Source organism: Pleurodeles waltl, chromosome 6, assembly GCF_031143425.1.
Source record: "Pleurodeles waltl isolate 20211129_DDA chromosome 6, aPleWal1.hap1.20221129, whole genome shotgun sequence".
In the NCBI taxonomy this organism is placed as follows: Eukaryota; Metazoa; Chordata; class Amphibia; order Caudata; family Salamandridae; genus Pleurodeles; species Pleurodeles waltl.
In genome coordinates this window covers 1,056,715,065-1,056,728,926 of record NC_090445.1, presented here as the reverse complement: position 1 = coordinate 1,056,728,926, position 13,862 = coordinate 1,056,715,065, and positions in this window count along the sequence as shown.

Here is a 13,862-nt window from a genome sequence, read left to right as displayed (position 1 = left end):
AAATATCCCTACATGCAGATGATGTTCTATTCTACACTTTTGACCGTGAAATGACGGTGGACATTGAAGAGCATGCTTCTCCAACGTGTAGCTTGGGAGCTACTGGTAGCTCTCCAGCTACCTGGAAGTAGCTCTCTTCTGTACAGTACAGCCTACTAGATTAGAAGGTTTTGTTGGGTTAAGTTAATGCATCTATACAAAAATTCAAAAGCGTTCATTCAAGATAAAAATGTGTGTATTTTCAGAACTCAAAAACAAAGTTCCAAAATATAGTTAAGGTGATATTTGAGTGAAAAATCTTGCATTATGACTAATATCACCTTGGTGACCTGGGAATTTCAGCTATGGCTCTCATGTATTACCCATGTAGAGACATTCCAAATCAAGAAAGCTTTTTTACATTACTGTTAACAACCTTGCTTAATTAATGAATACACTGAGGTGATCACTGCTGACAATTTTGCATAGGGTGGTCATTAATGTAATCTTGTTTGACATGGTCATTGGTATAACACTAATATTAGTAGCCTGGGATGCTTTTCATTGAGCATGAGTAGCTCTTATCACAGAAAAGGTTGAACACCCCTGGTCTAGAGTGATGCAAATGCTAATGAATTTTGGAAAATTCTAGGCCCAGGCGTAGAACTCTGCTCCGCCAGTGGAGTTTGTGGAATTCGGGTACTTCCAGAAATGCGGAGATCCCGAATTCTGCAATCCAGCACAGAGCGGAGTTCATGCGCAAGACTTGGTTTTATCACACTCTCAACAGCGCCATGATACTCTCCGGCCACTAGTGAGAGCTCAGAAGACTTTGTGTTCCCTCGTGCTATTTCCAACTGCACATGCAAGACTTCGCATATACCCACGCTGCTTGCGGCCACAACAGCGGCCAAAACAGTCCGGCTTTCGAGCACGAATGCACCTGGAGCAGATTTTCTTCTCAAGATGCATTGAAATCTAGTCATAAAGAGGTTTTTGAGTGGATCTTCTTCTCCAATGGACCCTTCAAGTTGTTTTTTAGTATGAGAAGCCTTTTGTCTTTTTTTCATACAGGAAGGAAGTGCCCTAGAGACTCCAATTTCCTGTTCCTGTCCAGCAGGCTTCTCCAAGTGCTTTGTCCATTTCCTAATCACTTTTCACTTGGATGTTGAGGTGGAAGGATCACTCTCTTTGTTTCCTGGATTTACCTTTGGATTTAAGGACTTTGTTTTGGGGAAACTATTGAACAAGGGGCATGGGCATGTACCAGTATTTCTTTGTACTTTAATTTGATTTCAAACATTTATAGTGGTAGATGGCCTACAGTTTAAGTATGGGCCTAGTTATTATTTATTTACCATTTAATTGACTTTTCATCTTTTGTAAAAGAAAAGTGTTACATAGCTCAGTACTTTTTCTACATGTTTGTAACATTTGCTATATTCTTTTACTATGTGGCCTAGATTTCCGAAGGACCATCTAGACTGTAGGCCCAGTACTAGTAGTTATTAGTGCCTGAAATAAATGTTTTAGTGGTATATGTTTTTAAAACTTCATTTAGGGCAGGGACGGCATTGGATTAAATTAAAGTTTTTGCCTATTGTTTGCATTTGATTTTTTTTGCAAAAAGTATTTTGTGGGGTAATATTTGATGGCATATGATGATGTGTACTGTTGTTGTGAAATTTTAATATCTCTGTTAATTTTTGTATTTTGCATTGCTGAATTAATGTTAGTGTTTTCTTCAGTGTTACCACCATACCTCCTTATGGCCAGTGTGTGTGTGTGTGTTTGTCACAGTCCATCATTTGTCTTTGTTTTCCATGCATTGTGGCCAGGGGCCATTTTGTGTAGTCTATGTCCATAGGCTTGCATTTTTTCTTTGTTCTCCATGCCCCCTTGTTCGCAGTTGTTGTTTGACCATGAGACTGGTGGCCATTTTGTACATCCAGCCAGTGTGTCTTTGCCGTAGTTTTGCATGGGCCCTTCTTTGTTCCCCATGCCTCCATCCTCCTTATTGTTGTTTGACCATGTAGCTAGTGGCCATTTTGCCCATCCAGCCACTGTCCCTTTACCATAGGCTTGCATGTATTCTTTGTTTGCCATGCCTCCTTGCTCCTTGTTGTTGATTTACTATGTAGCTGGCCATTTTGTACATCTAGCCAGTGTATCTTTGCCATAGGCTTGCATGGGTTCTTCTTTGTTCCCCATGCCTCCTTGCTCCTTGTTGTTTGATCATGTGGCTGGCGGCCATTTTGTCAATCTAGCCATTGTCCCTTTGCTATAGGCTTGCATGCGTTTTTTGTGTGCCTTGCCTCCTCGCTCCTTGTTGCTGTTTTACCATGTGACTTGCAGATATTTTGTTCATCCAGCCAATGTGTCTTTCAAATTGGCTTGCATGGGTTCTTCTTTGTTCCCCATGCCTCCTTGCTTTTTGTTGTTGTTGTTTGACCATGTGGCTGGTGGTCGTTTTGTGAATCCAGCCAGGGTGTCTTTGCCATAGGCTTGCATATGTTTGTTGTTCTCCTTGTTCCTTGTTGTTTGATCATGTGGCTGGTGGCCATTTTGTGCATCCAGCCAATGTGTCTTTGCCATAGGCATGCATATGCTCTTTGTTCTCCTTGCTCCTTTTTGTTGTTGTTTGACCATGTAACTAGTGGCCATTTTGTGCATCCAGCCAGTGTCCATTTGCCATAGGCTTGCAGGTGTTCCTTGTTCCCCATGCCTCCTTGCTCTTTGTTTTTGTTATTTGACCATGTGGATGATGGCCATTTTGTCCATCCAGCCAGTGTCCCTTTGCCATATGCTTGCATGTGTTCTTTGTTTGCCATGCTTCCTTACTCCTTGTTGTTGTTTTACCATGTGGCTGGCAGCCATTTTGTGCATCCAGCCAGTGTGTCTTTGCAGTAGGCTTGCATGGGTTCTTCTTTGTTCTCCATGCCTCCTTGCTCCTTGTTTTTGCTATTTGACCATGTGGCTGGTGGCCATTTTGTCCATCCAGCCAGTGTCCCTTTGCATAGGCTTGCCTGTGTTCTTTGTTCTCCATCCCTCCTTGTTCGCAGTGGTTGTTTGACCATGTGTCTGGCAGCCATTTTGCACATCCAGCCAGTGTGTCTTTGCCCTAGGCTTGCATGTGTTCTTCTTTATTCCCCATGCCTCCTTGCTCCTTGTTGTTATTATTTAACCATGTGGCTGGTGGCCATTTGGCCCATTCAGCCAGTGTTCCCTTGTCGTAGGCTTGAGTGTGTTCTTTGTTTGCCATGCCTCCTTGCTCCTTGCTCCGTGTTGTTGTTTTTTTTTGTCTTGTGGTTGTGGTTTGACCATGTGGCTGGTGACCATTTTGTGCATCCAGCCAGTGTGCCTTTGCTATAGACTTGCATGTGTTCTTTGTTCCCCATGCCTCCTTGCTCCTTATTGTTGTTGTTTAACTATGTGGCTGGCAGCCATTTTGTGCATCCAGCCAGTGTGTCTCTGCCATAGGCTTGCATGCTTTCTTTGCTACCAATGCCTTCTTGCTCCTTCTTGTTGTTGTTTGACCATGTGGCTGGCAGCCATTGTGTGCATCCAGCCAGAGTGTCTTTGCCATAGACTTGCATGTGTTCTTTATTTGCCATGTCTCCTTGCTTCTTGTTGACTCACCATGTTGCTGGCAGCCATTTTGTGCATCCAACCAGTGTGCCTTTGTCGTAGGCTTGTATACAAACATCTGCAATTATTGATCATTTGTATATTTTGAGTTTATATTTTAAAGTTTTTTAAATTTTCTATTCTATTTTTTCAATTTCATTTATTTATTTATTTTAATTGTTAATTTTATTTTTTACTTTAATTTTATATTTTATTTTTTATTTAAGTTTTTAATTACAATTTTTTTATTTAATTTCTTGTTTTTTTATTTTAATTTTAAGTTTAGTTAAAAAAAATGATTTTCTTTTACCTTTTTATTTTATTTTATTGAATTCAGCATTTGATATATTCATCCACCCATCCACATCAGTTCACCCATCTGTCCATCCGTTCACCAAACGTACACAGCCGCGCTACAGCATTTGATTTCTTTAGGTGTATAATAATTCCATTTCCTCCTGGACACCCTGGCTGCTGTGCACAAAGCAGCTTTCCAGCAGTAGCTTGCCAACTGCAACCTTTTTCAGGACACGCATGCCTGCCACATCGGCCTGTGGGGAGGAACCTGGGAGCAGCACTCCTGCATCTACAGCACCACCCCAACCTAAGCCCAAGACCATGTTGTCAGTGAGGCAGCCTCTGCAATCATGGTGACACTGACGAGCAGTGACGTTGAATTGGATTGGTCCCTTTCACAAAGTAGTACCCAATCGTTTCAGGAAACAGAGGAAGTGAACAGCAGCCAGCAATAGTAGATCTTCACAAAGATGAAGCAAAAGGTCAAGCTTCCTGCCAAGCACGAACCTCTTCTTTTAGAATCAATGGCTCCCAGATTTCAAGCAAAAAAAAGCCACCATCTTCTCCAAGCACTAATTCTGATAATGATGATAGGGACATGAAGTGGACCCCGGCAGAGTCCAGGAGACGTCAGGAGAGACAAGGGAAAAGTTCCAGCAAATGTTAGAACCATGGAAGGGGATGATGGTGAGGAGAATGATGACGACGAGCCAGTCATTGTGGAAGCTGGCACAGAGGAGTCCGACATTACTATCCAACCAGCTCTAAGGAATGTGGCAAAGACAGCACCATCAGCTCCCATATTTGTAAGGCCTCCAAGAGCGACCTGCACCAACCTGTATCTCAGTAGAAGTATGCACTGAAGAGAGGCAATCAACACACCCACCTATCTCAATTTCTTCTTCAGGCATTGGCAGTGGCCCAGTATGAAAGTACTTTTCCCCAGTTTGGGACTTTTTCACGACTTTTTTATGATTGGCAAACAGGAAGAGAACATTGCAATAAACTCCATTTGCCATGTGAGTGTTCTTCGAGGTAATCCTGGTTCGTATTATAGTACTGGAGGCCTGATGACCCATATAAAAAAACATCACGCACTCCTGTGGGAGGAGCGCCTTAAAAAATTGCTGAACATGGTTGCTGTGGTGGAGGTGAGGAGAGCCAGGAAACATCAGGTACAACTGGGTAAATCACTGTGGAAGATGAAGAAAAAGAGAGTGACATCCTCATGCAAAGCAGCCCTGTCCCCAGCAGTGCACAGGAATCACCCGCTTCAGCGAGCTCACAATGGCACTGGAAGACTCAGAATCAGATGGAGACACCACAGAATATGGTGACTGCACCACAACGCACATTGAGTCTATCACCACCTGTGCTTCAAAAGTCATCTGCGTCAGTGGCCCCACAAAAGAATAAAATCCAGGTTACTATTATTGGCATGTTTAGTCAGGAGGGGCCCTACGACCACAACCACCCAATGGCACGTCTGTACAATGGGAACCTGGCAAAAATGTAAGCGCTGGACCTCCTCCCTTCTTCTGTTGTGGAATGAGTGGGAATCTTAGAGTTTGTGGCAGCCATCTGCTCTAAATGGAAGGTTCCAAGCTGGATCTACTTTGCCAAAGTTGCTGTTCCAGCGCTGCATCATGATGTGCTGCAATTGGTTGGACAAGCTTTGCAAGAAAGTGTTGTCCACACTATCCACCTGATGAAAGACATTTGGAGCAGTTGTCAGGCTACTGATTACATGTGCACTACTGCACACTGGATCTCTTTTGTGGTGGTAAAGCAAAAGCTATCTTCATGTCTTGGCCCTGAAGACTTTTTAATAGTGTTTACAACAGTAGCCATGTTCACCATGGAGAAATCACATACAGCTGCAAACATCTTGGACTAATTTACCTGCTAGGTGTCTGAATGGCTGAGACCCAGAGGTCTCCGAATTATTGCCACAAACAATGGCAGTAACATAGTCAAGTGCATGGCAGATGGTGGCTATTTTAGGGTCCTTTGTTTGACACACTGCATCAACTTGGTTGTGCAAGACTTTCTAAAAAAAGAAGACATAGTCAGCAGCATACTGACCAAATGCAGGCGAATCTGCACTCATTTTAGCCATTCTTTTAAAGCCCAAAAGCAGTTGTGGATTATTCAGCGTGGTAACAGAGTACCAGTTAAAGCCCTGATACAGGAGGTGCCAATATGTTGGAACTTAACCTATTATATGTTGCAACATCTGTTTGAGCAGTACAGACAGATCAATTAATATGGGCCGTATGTACCGCATTAGCGATTACCAAATAGCGATTTTTACCGACTTGCTATTTGGAATTCGCTAAATGCGATGTAACAACGTAATCACAAAATATTTTGTGATTACCTAAAATTCGCATTTGCAAATAGCGATTACCAAATAGTGATTCGGTAAAATAGCGAATTGCTATTTGGTAACCGCAAATAGCGATTTTTGCACTCTGGAGCAGCTTGATGACCTCACAACCAGGAAGTGGGTAAGTCCATGCTGTTTCCAAAATCCTGAGTCACAGGAGGAGGCAGACTCAGGCCCCCATTACAACCCTGGCGGTCTGTGATAAAGCGGCAGTAATACCGCCAACAGGCCGGCGGTAACTAAAATGGAATTATGACCACGGCGGAAACCACTCAGACAGACAGCCACTTTAACACACCGACCGCCACGGTGGAATCAACAAGCACCACAGTGGTAACCACTAACAGCCAGGCGGAAGACAACGTACCGCCCACTGTACTAAGACAGTCCAATCTGCCACCTTTTCTGGGGCGGTACCAACGACATCAAAAGCCTGGCAGAAACACTGCTCAGAAGTCAAAGGACTCACCTGTGGAGACTCAGGGAACAACCACGACGCCATGGAGCTCGAGCTGCAAATATTTCCGATGCTCGTCTACTTTCTGCTGCATTATGAACATCAATGTCGGCGAAGACGACAACTGTGAGTACTGCAGCCTAGCACACAAGGGAGGGGGAGGAAAAAGAGAGTGACACACACACGCAACATGCAACACAACCTCCCCGACACCATTCACACAACCAGATGCACAAACATTACATATTCACCCCTCAGGAATAATGCAAGGACAAAATGATTTGAAGAAAGTAAGTGTAATACGATAAAATACTATCAATAAGTGCATCAAAATACAAACGTATATAAAACTTTTACAAATATTGGGACACTGCCCAGTCCTCAATGTCCGTGGGACACAGGGCTACAACACATAGGCCAAGGCCCCACCTTACTCCTGCAACAACACGGAGAGAACACTGCAGGGGCATCAGGTCAAAAATACACAGGCACCTTAGCGGGACGAGAAATGGGGGGGCACCTCAGCCGGAAGATGGTACAACACCACTGGTTCTGGAGGGGGTACATGCTCTGTGCGATGTCCTGGGGAGTGCAAGGCCACAGGCTCTCAAGTGGGTGGTTTGCCCACTGCTTGGCCCTAGGGAGTGCAAGGCCACAGTCTCTCTAGTGGATGGCTTCTTCCACTGGTTCTAGAGGGGGCATTGTGCCCAGTGTGTTTCATGTTGGGAAGGATGGGGTGAGTGGATGGCTTCTTCCACTGGTTCTGGAGAGGGCCTTGTGCCCAGTGTGCTTCATCCCGGGAAGGAGGGGGTGAGTGGATGGCTTCTTCCACTGGTTCTGGAGGGGGCATTCTGCCCAGTGTGCTTCAACCCGGGAAGGATGGGGTGAGTGGATGGCTTCTTCCACTAGTCCTGGAGGGGGCATTGTGCCCTGTGTTGCAGGTTTTGGGTAGTGCAAGGACACAGTCTCTCAGCTGGGTGTCAGACCCACAGGTCGGACAACAGCCCATGGACGCAGGTCTACACACTGTCCGCCGGCGGTGATGGCTGATCAGTGGTGGCAGTGGCCGTGCTGGTGTTGGTGCTGGCAGTGGTGAGGGGAGGCTCCAGCCCTTCCCATGCAGCCTTGGACGGCTGCCCACTGGGGCTGCTGCTGCTGGCAGTGGTGCTGGTGGAGGTGCTGGCAGTTGTGGGGAGAGGCACCAGCCCTTCCCTTGCAGCCTCGGATGGCTGAACCACCATGGTCGGTGGTGGGGGCTCCGAATGAGTCCCAGCACCAGGCCTCCTGTCCTTCCTGCCTGCAAGTGTAGGCCCCTTGCCCTTCCTGTCAGCACCCGGTGACTGCACCTTTCCCATCCCTGTAGCAACTGGGGGTGACTCCTTGCCCTTCCTAGATGCTGCTGGTGTTGCCTCCTTGCCCTTCCCTTTCGCAGCTCAGGGTGCCTCCTTGCCTTTCCTAGACGCTGCTGGTGTTGCCTCCTCGCCCTTCCTGTATCGCTGCTGGGGCAGGCACCTTTTCAGTGTGGGTGCCTGGTGCTCGGGATCCTCTCCCACCTGCAGTAGCCGTCAACACTACTGTGGCCGTGGACTGGGTGGCTGAGGTGCTTGCCTGGGTTCTGACCACCTTGGCCCGACATGAAGGACGGGGGAGAGTGGTAGGGAAGAGGTCAAGGGTGGAGAGGAAACACTTCTTAGGCATATTGGGGCGGGAAGAGGGTGACGGTTTGGGAGTGGAGGAAGAGGAAGTGGTTGTAGGAGGTGTCTGTCTGCTGAATTTGGGTGCAGGTGCATGGGCTGGATGCTGTTGTGAGGTGGATGGCTGTTGGGTGTCTGAGTGCTTGCGTTTGTGTACTTTGGGAGGAGGGGCACAGACACAGTGGGAGAGGACACAGGGGACATGTGCAAGGGTGTGGGGGTGGTGACTGCCAGTGAGGGGCATGTAGTGATAGGTGTGCAGGTGATGGAGGTAGTGGATGAGGATGTAGTGCATGCAGGCATGTGAGTGTAGATGCTACTTGGAGGGAGGTGGATGACGAGGAGGAGGGGGACACAATGGAGGCAGTAGATGTTGGTATGTCTGCATCTGGATGATGTTTGTGTGAGTGTGTGTGGGTGATGTGTGGTGCTTGTGTTTCCCTGAACCACTCCTGTGTGTTGTCCTGGTTGCATGCTGGTCTACCTATGTGCTTGGGATAGGTTGGGGTTGAGGGGGAATGGAATTGGGTAGAGGAAGCTGGAGGGGGAGACTAGAAACAGGGACAATGGCTATCATCAGGGAGGAGGCCAGAACATGGTTTGATCTCTGTTGGGCCGCCATGCCAGAGTGAATGCCCTCTAGGAATGCACTTGTTTGTTGCAAATGGGCTGGCAGCCCCTGGATGGCATTCACAATGGTTGACTGCCCAACAGAAATGGATCGCAGGAGGTCAATAGCCTCCTCACTCAGGGCAGCAGGGCTAAATGGGGCAGAGCCCGAAGTGCCTGGGGCAAAGGAGATGCCCACCCTTCTGGGTGAGCGGGCATGGGAAACATGCTGAGGGCCTGCTCGGAGGGCCGCGCTGGTACGGGGGTGGCGGCTGTACCTGTATTTGGGGTGGGCACAGAGGTGTCCGCCACCACCAGGGAGCTTCCATTGGAGGAGGTACACTGTCAGAACTGTCCCCTCCAGTCTCCGCTGTGGTGCTCCCCTCGCCCTCTGTGCCACTGGTGCCCTCAGTGTCAGTGGATTTGGCCTCCTGGGCCCTGTGGGATGCAGCTCTCCCCTTCACCGGTGCCTCTGCTCCTCCGCCAGATGATGCTAATGCACATAAGGACAGGGTGACAAAACAAAAAGGGGGGGAGACAAAGGATACACTTGGTCAGTGGCGGCAACAACACCACCGTTGGCGTACACGACACACACACAGAGAACAGCCCTACGCACTAGGCAATGCACTACCAGTCACAATGCTAGTCACCAGCCCATGGACAAGGATACCTAACGCCAATTGCAGCATACCTGAGACCCTCAGACCCCTGCCCATTAGTGATGCCTACTAGCTTGGTTGGAGGAGGTTTACATCAGATCCTACCCAGCATGGGACCTACCCTGCAATGTCCGGCCTGCCCTAGGGGCACCCACAGGTCCACATCCCCCACCTGGATGCCAACCCACCACGTGCAAGTAGTATATTAGGAAACTGTACTCACCCCCTTGTGGCTACTGTGATGCCCTCAAGCGCCCATCCAGCTCCAGATAGGCCACCGCCAGTATGTGGGCCATCGGGGGGTCAGGGTTCGATGGGCACCCCTTCCTCATAGGGAGGCCATCCCCAGCTGGGCCTGCGCGGGCTTCCGTGCCCAGCATCTTAGGTCCTCCCCCCGTTTCCGACAGGGGGTGCTCCTCCTGCCGTAGATCACCAGGGTCCGCACGTCCTTGACGATGGCATGCCATATACTCTTTTTTTGATGGGTGCTGACCTGCAGAGAAATACACATAGGAAAAGTTATCAGTCAGACCATCCTGCCAGTTACACTCATGGCCCACATAGCCCTCCCATCCCCTTATACACAGACATGGCCCACCATACATGCAGCACGCTGCCCAGGGCCCTTCACCAACCCCCCCACACAAGGGCCTCACACACAGCACTCCATGCATTCATGCTTCATGCATCATGCTCACAGTGTACTCACCTGTTGGTCTGGAGGCCCATACAGCATTCGGTACTGGGGTAGGACCCATCCACCAGTCTCTCCAACTCTGCAGCAGTGAAGGCAGGGGCCCTTTCCCGAGTGACACGAGTCCTGGTCGGTTCCAGACATAGGTCACAGCAGCACTTGCAGTGTAGGTCCTCTCCTGTTGAAGGTCAGGTAGCAAGTGAGTGAACAGATAGAAAATGGCAGTGACATCCGTGGCGATGCGTACAGTCACTTCTGGCATACATCACCATTGGCCACTGTAACCCATAAGGCCCAATGGTATCCAATATAGGAGTTGCACGGCGGTTCTCGACCGCCTCCTGCAACGGTGCACAATGTCAGTGGAATTACCTCATTTCCACCCATCCCTCCATACAGGACAGGCGGACGCCATTTCAGGGGGGGGTGCAGGCCATGAAACCTAACTGTGTCACAGTACACATAGGCACCATTTGGGCCTATTGAACAATATACTGTTACAGTCACAACATGCAATGCAGTGTAGTGTTTGGAAATATGGAATACTGACCAGCTGCTCACCGTTTTGCCCCCTAGATTACAACCGCTGTGAATTAATAGGAGATGGAGACATCCCCTGTGTGCAGACCCCTGGTGGACTTGGCAACAATGGAGGACAGGCACATTATCCTCACCTATAGACTGGACAGGGTCACAATCACAGAACTGTGTGCCCATTGGAGCCTGACCTGATATCTGCTATCCGTCAGCCCACCGGGATCCCCCCTCTTGTGCAAGTCCTATCTGTGCTCCATTTCCTGGCAACTGGCTACTTCCAAGGGACAGTGGGCTTGGCAGCAGGAATGTCTCAGCCAATGTTCTCAATAGTGCTGACCAGAGTTTTGTCTGCCCTCATTAAACACATGCGCAGCTACATCGTCTTCCTCCAGATGGAGGATTTGGCCACAGTGAAAGCTGATTTCTTTGTGATGGGACATATCCGCAACATTATTGGGGCTATTGATGGTACACATATTGCATTCCCCCCGTGAAATAAACAGGTATTCAGAAATCGAAAAAGCTTTCACTCCATAAATGTGCAGATAGTGTGCCTGGCTGACCAGTACATCTCCCATATCAATGCAAAGCATCCTGGGCCCGTGCATGATGCCTTTATCCTGAGGAATAGCAGCATCCCATATGTGATGGCTCAACTCCAGAGGCACCGGGTGTGGCTAATAGGTGAGCCCTGGTTCCCACCCAGTGGATGTTGGTGTATGGGTATGGTGAGGACCCTAAGGGTTAGTGTGTGGCTAACAGTTGTCCCTCGATATTTGCAGGTGACTCTGGTTACCCCAACCTCTCATGGCTACTGACCCCTGTGAGGAATCCCAGGACAAGGGCAGAGGAACGTTACTATGAGGCACATGGGCGAACAAGAAGAATCATAGAGAGGACATTCGGCCTCCTGAAGGCCAGGTTTTGTTGCCTCCATCTAACAGGTGGATCCCTGTACTACTCACCCACGAAGGTGTGCAAGATCATCGTGGCATGCTGTATGTTGCACAACCTTGCCTTACGTCACCAGGTGCCTTTTCTGCAGGAGGATGAGGCTGGAGATGGGCGTGTGGCAGCCGTGGACCCTGTAGACTGTGAAGATGAGGAAGCAGAGGATGAGGATGAGGACAACAGAAGTGCAATAATATGACAATACTTCCAATGCCACACAGTTAAGACATTGGAACTTCACTTTTCATTGACAATTTTGTGTTTGACATTGTCACTGGCAGGCTGATATTCCCACTTCTATGGCCACTTACTGTACCCTTTGGCATCTCTATTTGCAGATATTTGTGCCCCACTATCGCTCCTGGTGTGTTGACTGCAGCCAACTATAGGTCATTCCTATGTATACATTACTGTACAGTTGTATTGCAGTGTTTAAAGCTTGTTAAACAAATACATAGCTAAATCATTTGACAGACTTCATACTTGCATTTTCTCAAATGGTGTTCATTTCAGTGCTAATAAGTAGAGGGGGGTGTGCAATGGGCTGAGGTGATGATGGAGGAAAGTCCAGGATAGAGTCCAGTCTATTAGTATCACAGGTGCAGTGTCCAATGGGACATAGGAAGGGGAGCAATGGCAGTTCAAGGTGGACAGGGTAACAGAGTGGGACACAAGGGTGACTATCAGGAGAGTCATATTTCTTGGCGGGGATCTTGGCAATAGTCTCTGGCTTCTGCCTGGATCACAGGGACCGTTTGTGGGGTGGTTCTCCTTCTGCAGGAGGAGGGGTGCTGGTGGCCTGTTGGTGCTGTGGCGGGGCCTCCTGTGCACTAGCGGCAGCGGAGGTGGAGGGCTGTTCATCGGTGTGGCTAGTGGTAGGGGCCCGCTGTTGTACCACTGCCTCCCTCATAGTATTGGCCTTGTCTGCCAGCACCCCTGCAATGGTGACCAGGGTGTTGTTGATGGCCTTCAAGTACTCCCTGATCCCCAGGTACTGTCCCTCCTGCAGCCGCTGGTTCTCCTGCAACTTGTCCAGTATCTGGCCCATCGTCTCCTGGGAATGGTGGTATGCTCCCAGGATCTTGGTGAGTGCCTCCTGGAGAGTCGGTTCCCTAGGCTTGTCTTTCCCCCGTCACACAGCAGTCCTCCCAGCTTCCCTGTTGTCCTGTGCCTCTGTCCTCTGAACTGTGTGCCCATTGCCACTGACCCCAGGTCCCTGATTGTCCTGTGATTGTGGGGTGGGTACTGTGCTGGTGTTTCCTGAGGGGGGTGTCTGACTGTGCCTGGGTACCCGACTGTCCGAAGATCCCTGATGGGCCAGGTTGGTAATCCAGATCCAGGCGAGCAGAGCTGCTGTCATCACTGTGGGCCTATTCTGGGGGGAGACTGGATGTTGCTGGCACCTCCTCTCCGGTGACGTTGGCTGGGGGACCTGTGGGGATGTAAATGCAGTGTTATTGTTTCTGCATGTAACATCTTGTGCATGGGTGTGTTGCCCTCAATGGTTGTTATTGCCCTGGTAGCTTTGCCTTGTGTGAGTAGTTATTTGGTGGGCTTGCTGCTTCCCTCTAGTGTGCATGCTTTAGTGATAGGTGTCAATGCAGGTCTGTGAGTGGTGTCCATGCATTGGTGTTGCATGCAGGGCTTGGTATTGGGATGAGTGGGTTGCGATGGTGGGGTGTGTGGGAGGTGGTGGAGTGATGGGAGTGAGGGTAAGGGTGGTGGTATGAGATGGCATGCAGGTGGGGGGAGTAGTAAAGAGTTGACTTACCAGAGTCCAGTCCTCCTCCTACTCCTGCCAGGCCCTCAGGATGCATGATTGTTAAGATTTGCTCCTCCCATGTTGTTAGTTGTGTGGGAAGCGGTGGGGGTCCACCGTCAGTCCTCTGTACAGCTATTTGGTGTCTTGCTGCCATGGAACGCACCTTCCCCCGTAGGTCGTTCCATCTCTTCTTGATGTCATGCC